Genomic DNA, 12,418 nt, shown 5'->3' with positions numbered 1-12,418 from the left:
GGGACTGTGGTGGCCGCAGTTGCTAAAGAAGCTCATGAGTCCGGGGCACACTTCGGAGTGAAGAGGACGTTTAAGTGGCTGCAAACTCGGTTCTATCATCCTCGGCTGCTTGCGGAAGTACAAACTGCCTGTAGACAATGTCGACAATGTGAGCTAACCAAGTCACCGGAGGAAAGGGCGCCTGTGCAGAGCATCACGACGTCTGCCCCTTTTGAAGTATTAATGATAGACTACATTACCATTGGAGCAGCGCATCAAGGCTACGAACACTGCCTCGTTATGGTAGATCATTTTTCAAAATTCGCGGTAGTCATCCCTACCCGTGATCAGACAGCTGAGTCGACAGCGAGCGCTATCTGTAAGAACTTTATTCAAGTTTACGGCTGTCCGAGGCGTATACATTCGGATCAAGGCGCCTGTTTCTTGGGCAAGGTCATGGAAGAGCTGCATCGCCTCTACGGCATTGATAAGTCACGCACCACACCGTATCATCCCCAGGGAAATGGGGCTTGCGAGCGGTTTAACCGGACTTTGCTTCAAATGCTGCGTGCGCTAGAACAAGATCAGAAGGCCCGCTGGCCGGAGTACGTGTCTGACCTAGTGTGGGTCTACAACAATAGAGTTCATCAAGTCACAGGACGCACCCCGTATGAAGTGGTCTTTGGGCGCCCAGGAAAAGGCATGACAGATCTGGAACTGTCTTCGGAGGAAGAAGGCCCCCGAACAGGGATGGCTTCGTGGGTGCGTGATCATCGGCATCGGCTGCAGACCTTACACCGACTGGTACACACTCGAATTCGGGAAGTGGAGCATCGGAGCACCCCTACAGCAAAACCCCCAGAGTTCCGGCCAGGTGATCGAGTACTCGTTCGAGAGCAAAGACCGCAAAACAAGTTAGACCATCGTTGGGAAAAAACACCCTATCGGGTGCTTCGCCGTATAGACCCGCATGGACCTGTATATGAAGTGCAGTCTGAGGCCCTCGGAAGTACAGGTACTCGCATTCTTCATCGCAACATGCTCCGGTTGTGTCGCTCTGTTGACTCGGACACCCCGGAATCCGCAATCAGGGAAGAGCCACCTACGACTGAGTCCCCCAACAACCATTGGTGGGATGAAGAAGATGATGAAGAAGAAGAACGGCGTCAAAATACTCCCCCTATCTCGACTACTACACTACCCCTGACCAGTCACCCTTCCGCTGACGACATTCCCCCAACACCCCCTACACAAGGACCCGAGCCACGACGTTCTGAACGTTCTACTGCCGGTAGACCCCCAACTCGCTACAGTCCTGACTTACACACTAGACAGACCCAAGTGTGGAACAATCCGTCAGGTGGGCGACCTGTCAGTGCGAAGGCCTCGCCCGGGGACTGGCGAGCATACAGGGTGGGGGAATGTAGGGGACAGGGACCTGGTGAGCTGTGCAGACGGGTGGAACCATTGTTGCCGGGAGTCGGGGTTCCGGGGGACGGATTTGAGGGGTGCATGGGAAGCCAGGCTCATGTGACAGGAGGCAGAGTGACGCAGGGAGAGGAGAGGATAAAAAGCAAAACGCGCGAAAGCAGGGGCAGAGAAGCGCGGGAAATCTCTGAGGAGAGGAAACTGCAGCGCAGTTGCTGTGAGTGTGCAGGCCGCAGTGAGACTTGCAGAAAGCAGGGGGAAAACGTGCAACAGACACTGCGGGCAATTACTGGAGCCCCCAAAAAGAGACGCATTCGTCGTCAGCGACCCCCCAGGCAGAGGGGTAGTGCTGACCAGCTCAGGGACAGTATTACCGCGCTCCCTGAGAACACCTTGCCAGAGAGTGCTACAGACTCGCATGGTTTCGTCTCAGCTGTGACTGATACTGATTATTCTCCTAATCCTCCTCAAAAAGACTCTTCTCTGGACTGGGAGGCTGTTACCTCGGATCAACGTCCGCCTGCAGGAGGGAACGCAGCACCGCAAAAGACATTCTGGACTCGACTCTACGCCTGGGCCCGTCGCCAGAAGACACCTCCTTCCTCCGCCATCAGGACTACGGCGTTGTCGGAGCCTCCCCGTCAGGACTACATCGCTGAACCAGCACTGATAAGTGACCGTTGTTGACTTTATCTTAGTAGGGAGTCACTAGTGAGGCGCTGCCGCGTTCTACGGGTGTAGTTCAGGGCGGCCATATAATAATTGAGATTTACTGCGAAATTGTGTTCTTGTATATAAGTTCCCTGCGTGGAAAACGTTTGTTATCTTTTTGGTTGGAAGTTAAAAAGAAAGTTAAAAACGCTATTTGCTTTCTGGCTCCTATTTGTCCCTGCATCCTTCTTTACCTGCGGTCTCTACAGTATACTAGAAACACATAAATCCCATCCAGTGCCATAGACTTAATTAAACCAGTGCACACAGTGTGAGGGCAGGCACCAGGAGGTGTCACACTATCATGATGGCTGAGTATAGAATCTATATAGTCCATCTGAATGGTAATTCTAGGGTATTGGAAAGACTATGTGCCATAAATGTAGCAATCTGTTGGTAATGTAGCCTCCCCTTGCAAGTTTTACCAGGTTATCTCTGAGATACAAATCTTTACATAACGGTATTTTAAAAAAAGAAAAAAGCAGAAGAAACTAAAACCACAACAGCAACAAAAACAGTATCAGGAAGCTGAATTCTGCATAAGGGCGGCGTCCCCGGAGCGGAAAACTCGTATTTATAAACAAGCGGTTGTTGTGGCAACTGAAAACCCATCAGTGTGTATAGGAAACGTGGCCACAGATACGAGTGTGGGGGGTGACCGACCACTACGGTGAAGGGAGTGATGAATGTGCAAGTGCACGTGATACACAATGACACACACATGCATGAATATCAAGTCTTACTGTAACTAATGCTGCCACACTGTGCACTCTAGTAAGTCGCCATCCTGGACACAAAAGTAATGTTGTCATACTGTGCACACAAGTAATGCTGCCATACTGTACACACTAGTAATGCTGCCATACTGTGCACTCTAGTAATGCTGCCATACTGTACACACAAATAATGCTGCCATACTGTACACACTAGTAATGCTGCCATACTGTGCACTCTAGTAATGCTGTACCTTGAAATGCTGCCCTCCTGTACACCTGAGCAATGCCACCATACTGTATAAATAATGCTGCCTTACTGTAAGCCTGAGCGATGCTGCACCTAGAAATACTGTCCTACTGAACACTTGAGCAATGCCACCAGTGTATAAATAATGCTGCCTTACTGTACGCCTGAGCAATGCTGCTCCTATAAATGCTGACGTACTGTATAAATAATGTTGCCCTACTGTACGCCTGAGCAATGCTGCACCTAGAAATGCTGCCCTCCTGTACACCTGAGCAATGCCACCACAGTGTATAAATAATGCTGCCTTACTGTACACCTGAGCAATGCTGCTGCTAGAAATGCTGATGTACTGTATAAATAATGCTGTCCTACTGTACACCTGAGCAATGCTGCCCTCTTGTACACTTGAGCAATGTCACCTTAGTGTATAAATAATGCTGCCCTACTGTACACCTGAGCAATGCTGCTCCTAGATATGCTGACGTACTGTATAAATAATACTGTACACCTGAGCAATGTTGCTCTTCGAACTGCTGACGTAGTGTATAAATAATGCTGCCCTACTGTACGCCTGAGCAATGCTGCACCTAGAAATGCTGACGTACTGTAAAAGTAATGCTGTTCTACTGCACACATGAGCAATGCTGCACCTAGAAATACTGCCCTACTGTACACCTGAAAAATGCTGCCCTCCTGTACACTTGAGCAATGTCACCATAGTGTATAAATAATGCTGCCCTACTGTACACCTGAGCAATGCTGCATCTAGAAATGCTGCCCTACTGTACACTTGAGCAATGTCACCATAGTGTATAAATAATGCTGCCTTACTGTACACCTGAGCAATGCTGCTCCTAGATATGCTGACGTACTGTATAAATAATACTGTACACCTGAGCAATGTTGCTCTTCGAACTGCTGACGTAGTGTATAAATAATGCTGCCCTACTGTACGCCTGAGCAATGCTGCACCTAGAAATGCTGCCCTACTGTACACTTGAGCAATGTCACCATAGTGTATAAATAATGCTGCCTTACTGTACACCTTAGTAGTGCTGCCCCTAGAAATGCAGCCCTCCTGTACAGCTGAGCAATGTCACCATAGTGTATAAATGATGCTGCCTTACTGTACACCTGTGCAATGCTGCTGCTAGAAATGCTGACGTACTGTATAAATAATACTGTACACCTGAGCAATGCTGCACCTAGAAATGCTGCCCTACTGTACACTTGAGCAATGTCACCATAGTGTATAAATAATGCTGCCTTACTGTACACCTTAGTAGTGCTGCCCCTAGAAATGCAGCCCTCCTGTACAGCTGAGCAATGTCACCATAGTGTATAAATGATGCTGCCTTACTGTACACCTGTGCAATGCTGCTGCTAGAAATGCTGACGTACTGTATAAATAATACTGTACACCTGAGCAATGCTGCCCCTAGAAATTCTGCCCTACTGTACACCTAAAAGATGCCGTCCGTAAGAAGCCCTAAAAGATGTCACTGTACTGTAAGCCTATGCAATAACCCCATTGTGTAGAACTAAAAAATGACAATACTGTGCATATTAATAATACTGCCAAACTGTACAGCTAAACAGAACACCTATGCTTTTACTTAAGCAATGCTTTCTTGCCATATACTTAAATTATACCATGGTGTTGTACCCCCAAAATGCTGATACACTTTAAGTATAAAAATGTCACCACAGTGTGCACATAACATACGTCGCCATATGGTGCACCCAATGTATTTAATGCTGAAGTTATATCTGTGGATAGAGGACAATTAACTGAAATGATAAGGTCCTTGCTGTTGCTGCCATAAGTCCTGCATACGCACACACTATCCCACGAGAATCTCATCGATCTGCTGACGTCAAACACAGATTTATTGATGTCGTTCACTGCTTTTTGCCCGTCCTCTCCTTAAATCCTCTGTGCTGTCACTGTCATTCTGTGACTAGTAACTCACATCACCATGATGACACCTGCAGATCTGTTCTAAAATACTCTGTGCTGCTGTGACAAAGTTTATTATTTTTCGCCCAGATTTGTTGACATGTCATATTACCAGATGCTCTGGGGTCTTTTTTTCATCTTTTGACGGTTTTATCCATCTCCTGCCTGTTTTTTCCTGCATATTTATGGGGCAGATGCCTGCGCAGTGCAAGGCCGGCCGCAGTGACTCAGCCCATAGCCCTGGCGTGCATGATCCCAGTCGCCACAGGCTCTCGCACACAGCACAGCAGCATGTTCCAGCGAGCTGGTAATTTTGTTTGACTGTTTCCACAGATGTTTGTCATTGAAGAATCCATGTTTGTAATGGTTTGTTACCCGAACACGCAAATATTATCAAAGGGAACTTGGCCACATTCATGTTCCAGTGGATAATGACTTCATGTAGTCATTTGCAAGAACATGTTCCCCATGGACTCCAGGCAGACTGACACAAGATATCTTCACTTATTTACCAGTTTGTTAGTATTCTGTGCAGTGTAGAGCAAAAAAAAGCGTCTAAATGGAAACCATTAACAAGTAGGATACATTTGCTATCAAAATATTCCACCCACCCCATCATTGCAAATTCAGGTTTATTAGCAACATTTGCAAATTTTCTGCTGTTTGCAATAAATCAATGAAGCAAAAACAATGAAAATAGTTCAACTCAACTAGTATAACCATTGGTTTCTCTAAATACAGACAAAATGCCACTTTTTCTTATTCTTTCCGTATCAGAATTATTCAATCCTTCATAACCTGTGTCTTTAATGCTTAGTAGTGCTCTTCTGGCTGTTATGACCAGCTCCTCCTCTGGCTGTTATGACTTGTTGACCTTCTGGCTGTTATGACCTGCTCCTCTGGCTGTTATGACTTGTTGACCTTCTGGCTGTTATGACCTGCTCCTCTGGCTGTTATAACTTGTTGACCTTCTGGCTGTTAAGGCCTGCTCCTCCTCTGGCTGCTACGACTTGTTGACCTTCTGGCTGTTATTACCTGCTCCTCCTCTGGCCGTTATGACCTGTTGATCTTCTGGCTGTTATGGCCTGCTCATCCTCTGGCTGTTATGACCTGCTGACCTTCTGGCTGTTATGACCTGCTCCTCCTCTGGCCGTTATGACCTGCTGACCTTCATGCTGTTATGACCTGCTCCTCCTCTGGCTGTTATGACTTGTTGACCTTCTGGCTGTTATGACCTGCTCCTCCTCTGGCTGTTATGACTTGTTGACCTTCTGGTTGTCATGGTCTGCTCCTCCTCTGGCTGTTATGACTTGTTGACCTTCTGGCTGTTATGACCTGCTCCTCCTCTGGCTGTTACGACTTGTTGACCTTCTGGCTGTTATGGCCTGCTCCTCTTCTGGCCGTTATGACCTGCTGACCTTCATGCTTTTATGACCTGCTCCTTCTCTGGCTGTTATGACTTGTTGACCTTCTGGCTGTTATGACCTGCTGCACATGTGACGTAGAGCCAGACAGCAGCTTATGGTAGTTTTCCTGTATAATCTGAGCCCATTCCTCATGGACAATGGCCCCCAGGTCACTAATATTGTTGGGTTGTTAAGAGGGTGGTCCAAAAAGAGAAGAGATCATTGCCTGCACAAACAAGGAAAAGGATACAAAATGATACAGCAGCGTTGAATGTACAGAGAGTACTGGTTACTCTACCTGGACGCACCAAAAAAAGAAGCCGTCATTGGATGCCGCCAGGTTCCTGAGGGGGAAGGTGGCCAAAAACTCTCCAGTGACTGCAAAAGTCCTGCAGTGGTATTTGATGACATCAGGGACCAAGGGTTCAGTTTCTACAGTAAAATACATACTAAACACAATGTCTTCATATCCAAACTTCAAGACGTCACCTCTATTGATGCGAACGCACAAGAAAAGTCACCTCCATGTTCTAGACCATATAAACCGGCCATGGAAGGGCAGGGATTTTGTTTCTCTGGAGTAAGAAAACAAAACTGGAGCTTTTCAGGTGCAGAGATCAGTGGTATGTCTGAAGGAGAAAGAAGAAAGCAAATGCATAAAATTACACAAAGAACTGACTCTGTGGTGCCTACAGTGAAGTCTCAGGTATGCCTACAGTTATGCATGATGGGGGCTCATTGGAGCCTACAGTGAAGCATGGCAGTGACTAAATGATGCCTATAGTGAAGAATGGTGGGGACTTGGTGATGCTTACATTGAAGCATGGTGATGGCTCTGTAATGCCTACAGTGAAGCATCGTGGTAGCTCAGTGATGCCTATAGTGAAAAATGGTCGGGACTTGGTGATGCCTACAGCAAAGTTTGGTGATGGCTCTCTAATGCTTACAGTGAAGCATGGTGACTATTTGTTTGCACAGGTGCACCAAGCGGCCAATTCCTGATTGTAGGGGGCTGCCTTATCGGTATTATTGCACCTGTGTGTTTGCCATCTTAACTTGGGTCCGCTGCACCTTGGTTAGTGCAATTGTTTGGAGGCCTTGGAGAGGTAAGCATCTCTGCCTGTGTACTGGTGTTTTTTTTGTCTAGAATAGTGGAGGTCTTTCCTCTTATAGTGTTTTTTTATTTTAGATTAGGACTGCCAATATGTAAGGACCCTTGACGCAGGTTGGCAGCTTAAATATTGTGGCCATAATATCGACCAATACCTTGCATACATTGTTATGTTTTTGGTGCACTGTATATTTTTCCGGGGTGCGGCTGGGCCCTAGATGGCTCTGTACACTGTGGCCTCTGTTCACACAGGATGCATTATGGTGAGCCCGCTACATGGCATCATTAATAGGCTTTGAGCCATGTACTTTGCATTCCTGTGTGAACACGCCACATACAGACTATTTGTTTGCACAGGTGCACCAAGCGGCCAATTCCTGATTGTAGGGTGGCTGCCTTATCGGTATTATTGCACCTGTGCGTTTGCCATCTTAACTTGGGTCCGCTGCACCTTGGTAAGTGCAATTGTTTGGAGGCCTTGGACAGGTAAGCATCTCTGCCTGTGTACTGGTGTTTTTTATGTCTTAGTGATGCCTATAGTGAAGAATAGTGGAAGCTCATTGATGCCTACAGTGAAGCATGATGGGGGCTCATTGATGCATACAGTGAAGAATGGCAGAAGCTCATTGATGACTATAAGGAAGTAAAATGGAGATTTGGAGAAGCCTACAGAAAAGCATGGTATCGGTTGGGTTCATGCCTACACTGAAGCATGTTGGTAGCTCTATGATGCCTACTTTGAAGTATGTCAGAAGCTCATTGATAACGACAGTAAAGCAAAACGAGAGCTTGGAGAGGCCTACAGTAAATCATGATGTTGGTTCTGTGATGCCTTCAGTGAAGAATGGCAGAAGCTCATTGATGCCCATAGTGAAGCACAGTGGGGACTCATACCTACGGTGAAGCATTTTATATGGTTTGGTGATGCCTACAGTGAATTATGGTGGTGGCTCAGTGATGTCTACAGTCATGGCCAAAAGTTTTCAGATTGACACAAATTTCGGTTTTCGCAAAGCTTGCTGCTTCATTGCTTAAGTGGCAATTTGCATTAACAGTAAATTGTTATGAAAAGTGATCAGATGAGTTGCCGAAAATTGCAAAGTTAGTGGTAACAAAGACAAGGCGGCTGATATCACTCTGTCATACTGATTGAATTACAACAGCAGACTGGGGGTTTTACATAGGGGCTGGTGCTTGAAATCTTGTCTTCTTCAGATAACCGTGGTGATTTCCAAGAAAACATGTACAGTCATCATTTCTTTGTCTCAAAAGGGCTTTACAGGAAAGGACATTGCTGCCTGTAAGGGTACCGTCACACATTGAAATTTCCATCGCTACGACGTTACGATTCGTGACGTTCTAGCGATATCGTTACGATATCGCTGTGTCTGACACGCTACTGCGATCAGACACCCTGCTGAGAATCGTACGTCGTAGCAGATCGTTTGGAACTTTCTTTCGTCGCTTGATCACCTGCTGACATCGCTGGATCGTTGTGTGTGACAGCGATCCAGCGATGTCTTCGCTTGTAACCAGGGTAAACATCGGGTAACTAAGCGCAGGGCCGCGCTTAGTAACCCGATGTTTACCCTGGTTACAAGCGTAAACGTAAAAAAACAAACCGTGCATACTCACCCGTCGGTGTCCTTCAGGTCCCTTGCCGTCTGCTTCCTGCTCTGAGTGCCGGCCGGAAAGTGAGAGCAGAGCGCAGCGGTGCTGCGATCTGCTCTCACTGTACGGCTGCACTCAGAGCAGGAAGCAGACGGCAAGGGACCTGAAGGACACCGACGGGTGAGTATGTACTGTTTGTTTTTTTACGTTTACGCTGGTAACCAGGGTAAACATCGGGTTACTAAGCGCGGCCCTGCGCTTAGTTACCCGATGTTTACCCTGGTTACCCGGGGACTTCGGCATCGCTCCAGCGCCGTGATTGCAACGTGTGACCGCAGTCTACGACGCTGGAGCGATGATTATACGACGCTGCGACGTCACGAATCGTGCCGTCGCAGCGATGAAAATTTCAATGTGTGACGGTACCCTTAGATTGCACCTAAATCAACCATTTTTGGATCATCAAGAGCTTCAAAGAGACAAGAAAGTCCAGCAAATGCCAGTACTGTCTCCTTTAAGAGGATTCGGCTACAGGATCGGATCAACCTCAGTGTAAAGCTTGCTCAAGAAAGGCGGCAGGCAGGTGTCAGGGCATCTGCACACTCAGTGAGGCGAAGGCTTTTGGAGGCAGTCTGGTGTAAATAAGGGCAGCAAATAAGCCTCTTCTCGCCAAGAAAAATATCAAGGACAGACCAACATTCTGAAGGAAGTACATGTACTTCAGACTATTTGGGGCATCTGGAAGAATGATTGCCGGGAGGAAAAAAGGTGATTGTGTCTGCCAACAGTAAAGCCTCCTGAGACCACTCATGTGTAGGGGCTTCTCATCCATGGAGGGGCTCACCCACAATGTGCGGGGGCTTCTCATATATGGAGGGGATCACTTACAATGTGTGGAGGATTATCATCCATGGAGGGGGTCACTCACAATATGCGAGAGCTTCTCATCCATGGAGGAGAGTCAGTCACAATGTGTGGGGGCTTCTCATCCATGGAGGAGAGTCAGTCACAATGTGTGGGGCTTCCCATCCATGGAGGGGGTCACTCACAATGTTAGGGGGCTTCTCATCCATGGAGGGTGTCACGGATCCCACCGTGCTACCACCAATTTGTCACGTATCCACTCTCAGCACATGATTTGTGGTTGCGCCTGCAAGGGTTAATCTATCTCCCCTCAGTCCAGCATTCAACCTCTGTCCTATGCTGTAATGGGAGCATAAATCACACACCGACCCAGGCCACATACTCGCTCATACAGGCTGCCACCAGTCACCGAACACACGGGCGATGAGTCCTGGAAATATTACTACTACTGTCTGCCAATCATAAGGCTCACACAGTCTAAGGCTATGGATTCTTTAGAACATACAAGGTTCAACTTGTTAAAGTTTTATGCTTCAATACAAAAAGGTACAGAGCTTATGAAAAAAAGGTATGAAAATATGGTAATAAAGAGACATACAAATATGCCAAACAGTATAAAATAAACAGGAGAAAACTTACAGAAATAGCTAACTTGTAGCCTGCTTTTGCTCCCTGAGGGGGGGTGAATATGGACTGGATCACATCAGCCAGGCTGCCCCTCAATCTGTGAACAACTTTGTATGTGTACAAACCTAATTTATAGAGTTACTCTGGAGGTCCAATTTCTATACCAGCCTCTCGCGTTAATATTATAATCGCTTGTTTTTGATTGGACCACGGCCACGCCCCAATGAATATATTATTTTCCTCTGAAATACTTGGTGTAAAGTTTCCCACAGATAGATAGTGTATGTCAGGAAGTGTAAAATGTTTCCCACTCTTCCTGGTTCCCAGCACGACCCCCTGGTGAGATAGGAGACAGTAGACTGCCTTCTCAAGACACATGGGTTGTGACCTTTGTGAGACCTGCAGTTTCAGGACAGAGGCTAAACTGCTGGTTACACATATAAACCTATACATATTTCATTACAGAGGGGGTCAGTCACAATGTGTGGGGTCTTCTGATCCATGGAGGAGAGTCAGTCACAATGTTTTGGGGGCTTCTCATCTATGGAGGGGGGCACTCATGCTGGAGGTTCTCATCTGCAGCGCCCCAGAGTCCTGGTCGTTGCAGTACTGATGCTCCGCCGCTAAGGGGGGGCGTTGGTACGTCTGATGGCACTGAAGGAGTTCACCTGACCAGGTATCACAGACACCAATACACTTCACAGTCTGGCCTCCAGGGGGAGCTAAGGGTGCTATGTATTAGGCCACTCCTCACAATCTGGTAAAACTGGGGGTTGGATAGGAAGTTAGTCAGAAGCTGACTGGGTTGGAACCAGGCAACATCCTGTGGCAGAGGGTGTTGCAGGGGAAGATTCAGGGGGGTCCCTGTCAGGGGTGGGATCCTGACAGAGGCCTAGCGAACAGGAAAGAACGTTACGGGACCGCGCCTGCACTTCATCGCGGCGGTACCCCAAGAAAGGACAAGAAGCGAGGGTTATTGTGCTGAGTGAGAAACGAGATCAACGCAACAAGGAGAAACACCAGTAGGAGTCGTGCTGTAAGACGAGGCAACATCCTACTGAGGCGCGTAGCCGGTGGCCGGAAACGCCGAGGAAGTATTGAGCTCCAGGCCTTACTTCAAACCTACGGAAGGTCAGTCAGTTATAGGCGGGCTGTCTCACTCAAATCACCTAAGAAGACATAGGGGGCAACAGTTGGAGAGGGGCGACACTAGGGTCCCGGAAGAGCTCCGAGCCTACCCGTCATACGGGTGCGTCCTAGCCATATCATCTGGGGGGACGAAGAAGAACATCAAAATCGAGTTGTGAGGGAACTTCAGAAACAGACACAACAGTTGTGGGGACTATCCCGTAAGCACAGCAGGAGAGGACCACAACACACAAGCGCTAGAAGTTAGGCACAGATTTCCACCTGCAAAGGGAACTCTGGAGGTGCCATCGGACCGGCCGGACTCCCGCAGCCCGGTTAACCGTATTCCGGACTGAGGATCATGAAGCCTTCAGTAAAGAGGTAAAGAGACTGCAACCTGGTGTCCTCGTTATTTACTGCGACCTGCACCGCACCACTACAGCATCACCACCCACACCTTTCATTGGACGCCCCTCAGCAGGGTCACGGACCGCGTCTAGCCACCAAGACAACCCCAGAACAGAGACTCAGAGGCCCGGTACCGGGTACCCCTCGGCCCTGCGGCAGTGGGGGCGCTCCACATCCATCGAGGGGATCACTCAGAATTTTGTCTAAGATCATGGCCATGAA

This window comes from Ranitomeya variabilis, chromosome 4 (assembly GCF_051348905.1).
Source record: "Ranitomeya variabilis isolate aRanVar5 chromosome 4, aRanVar5.hap1, whole genome shotgun sequence".
NCBI classification, from domain to species: Eukaryota; Metazoa; Chordata; class Amphibia; order Anura; family Dendrobatidae; genus Ranitomeya; species Ranitomeya variabilis.
This window is presented reverse-complemented; position numbering follows the sequence as displayed.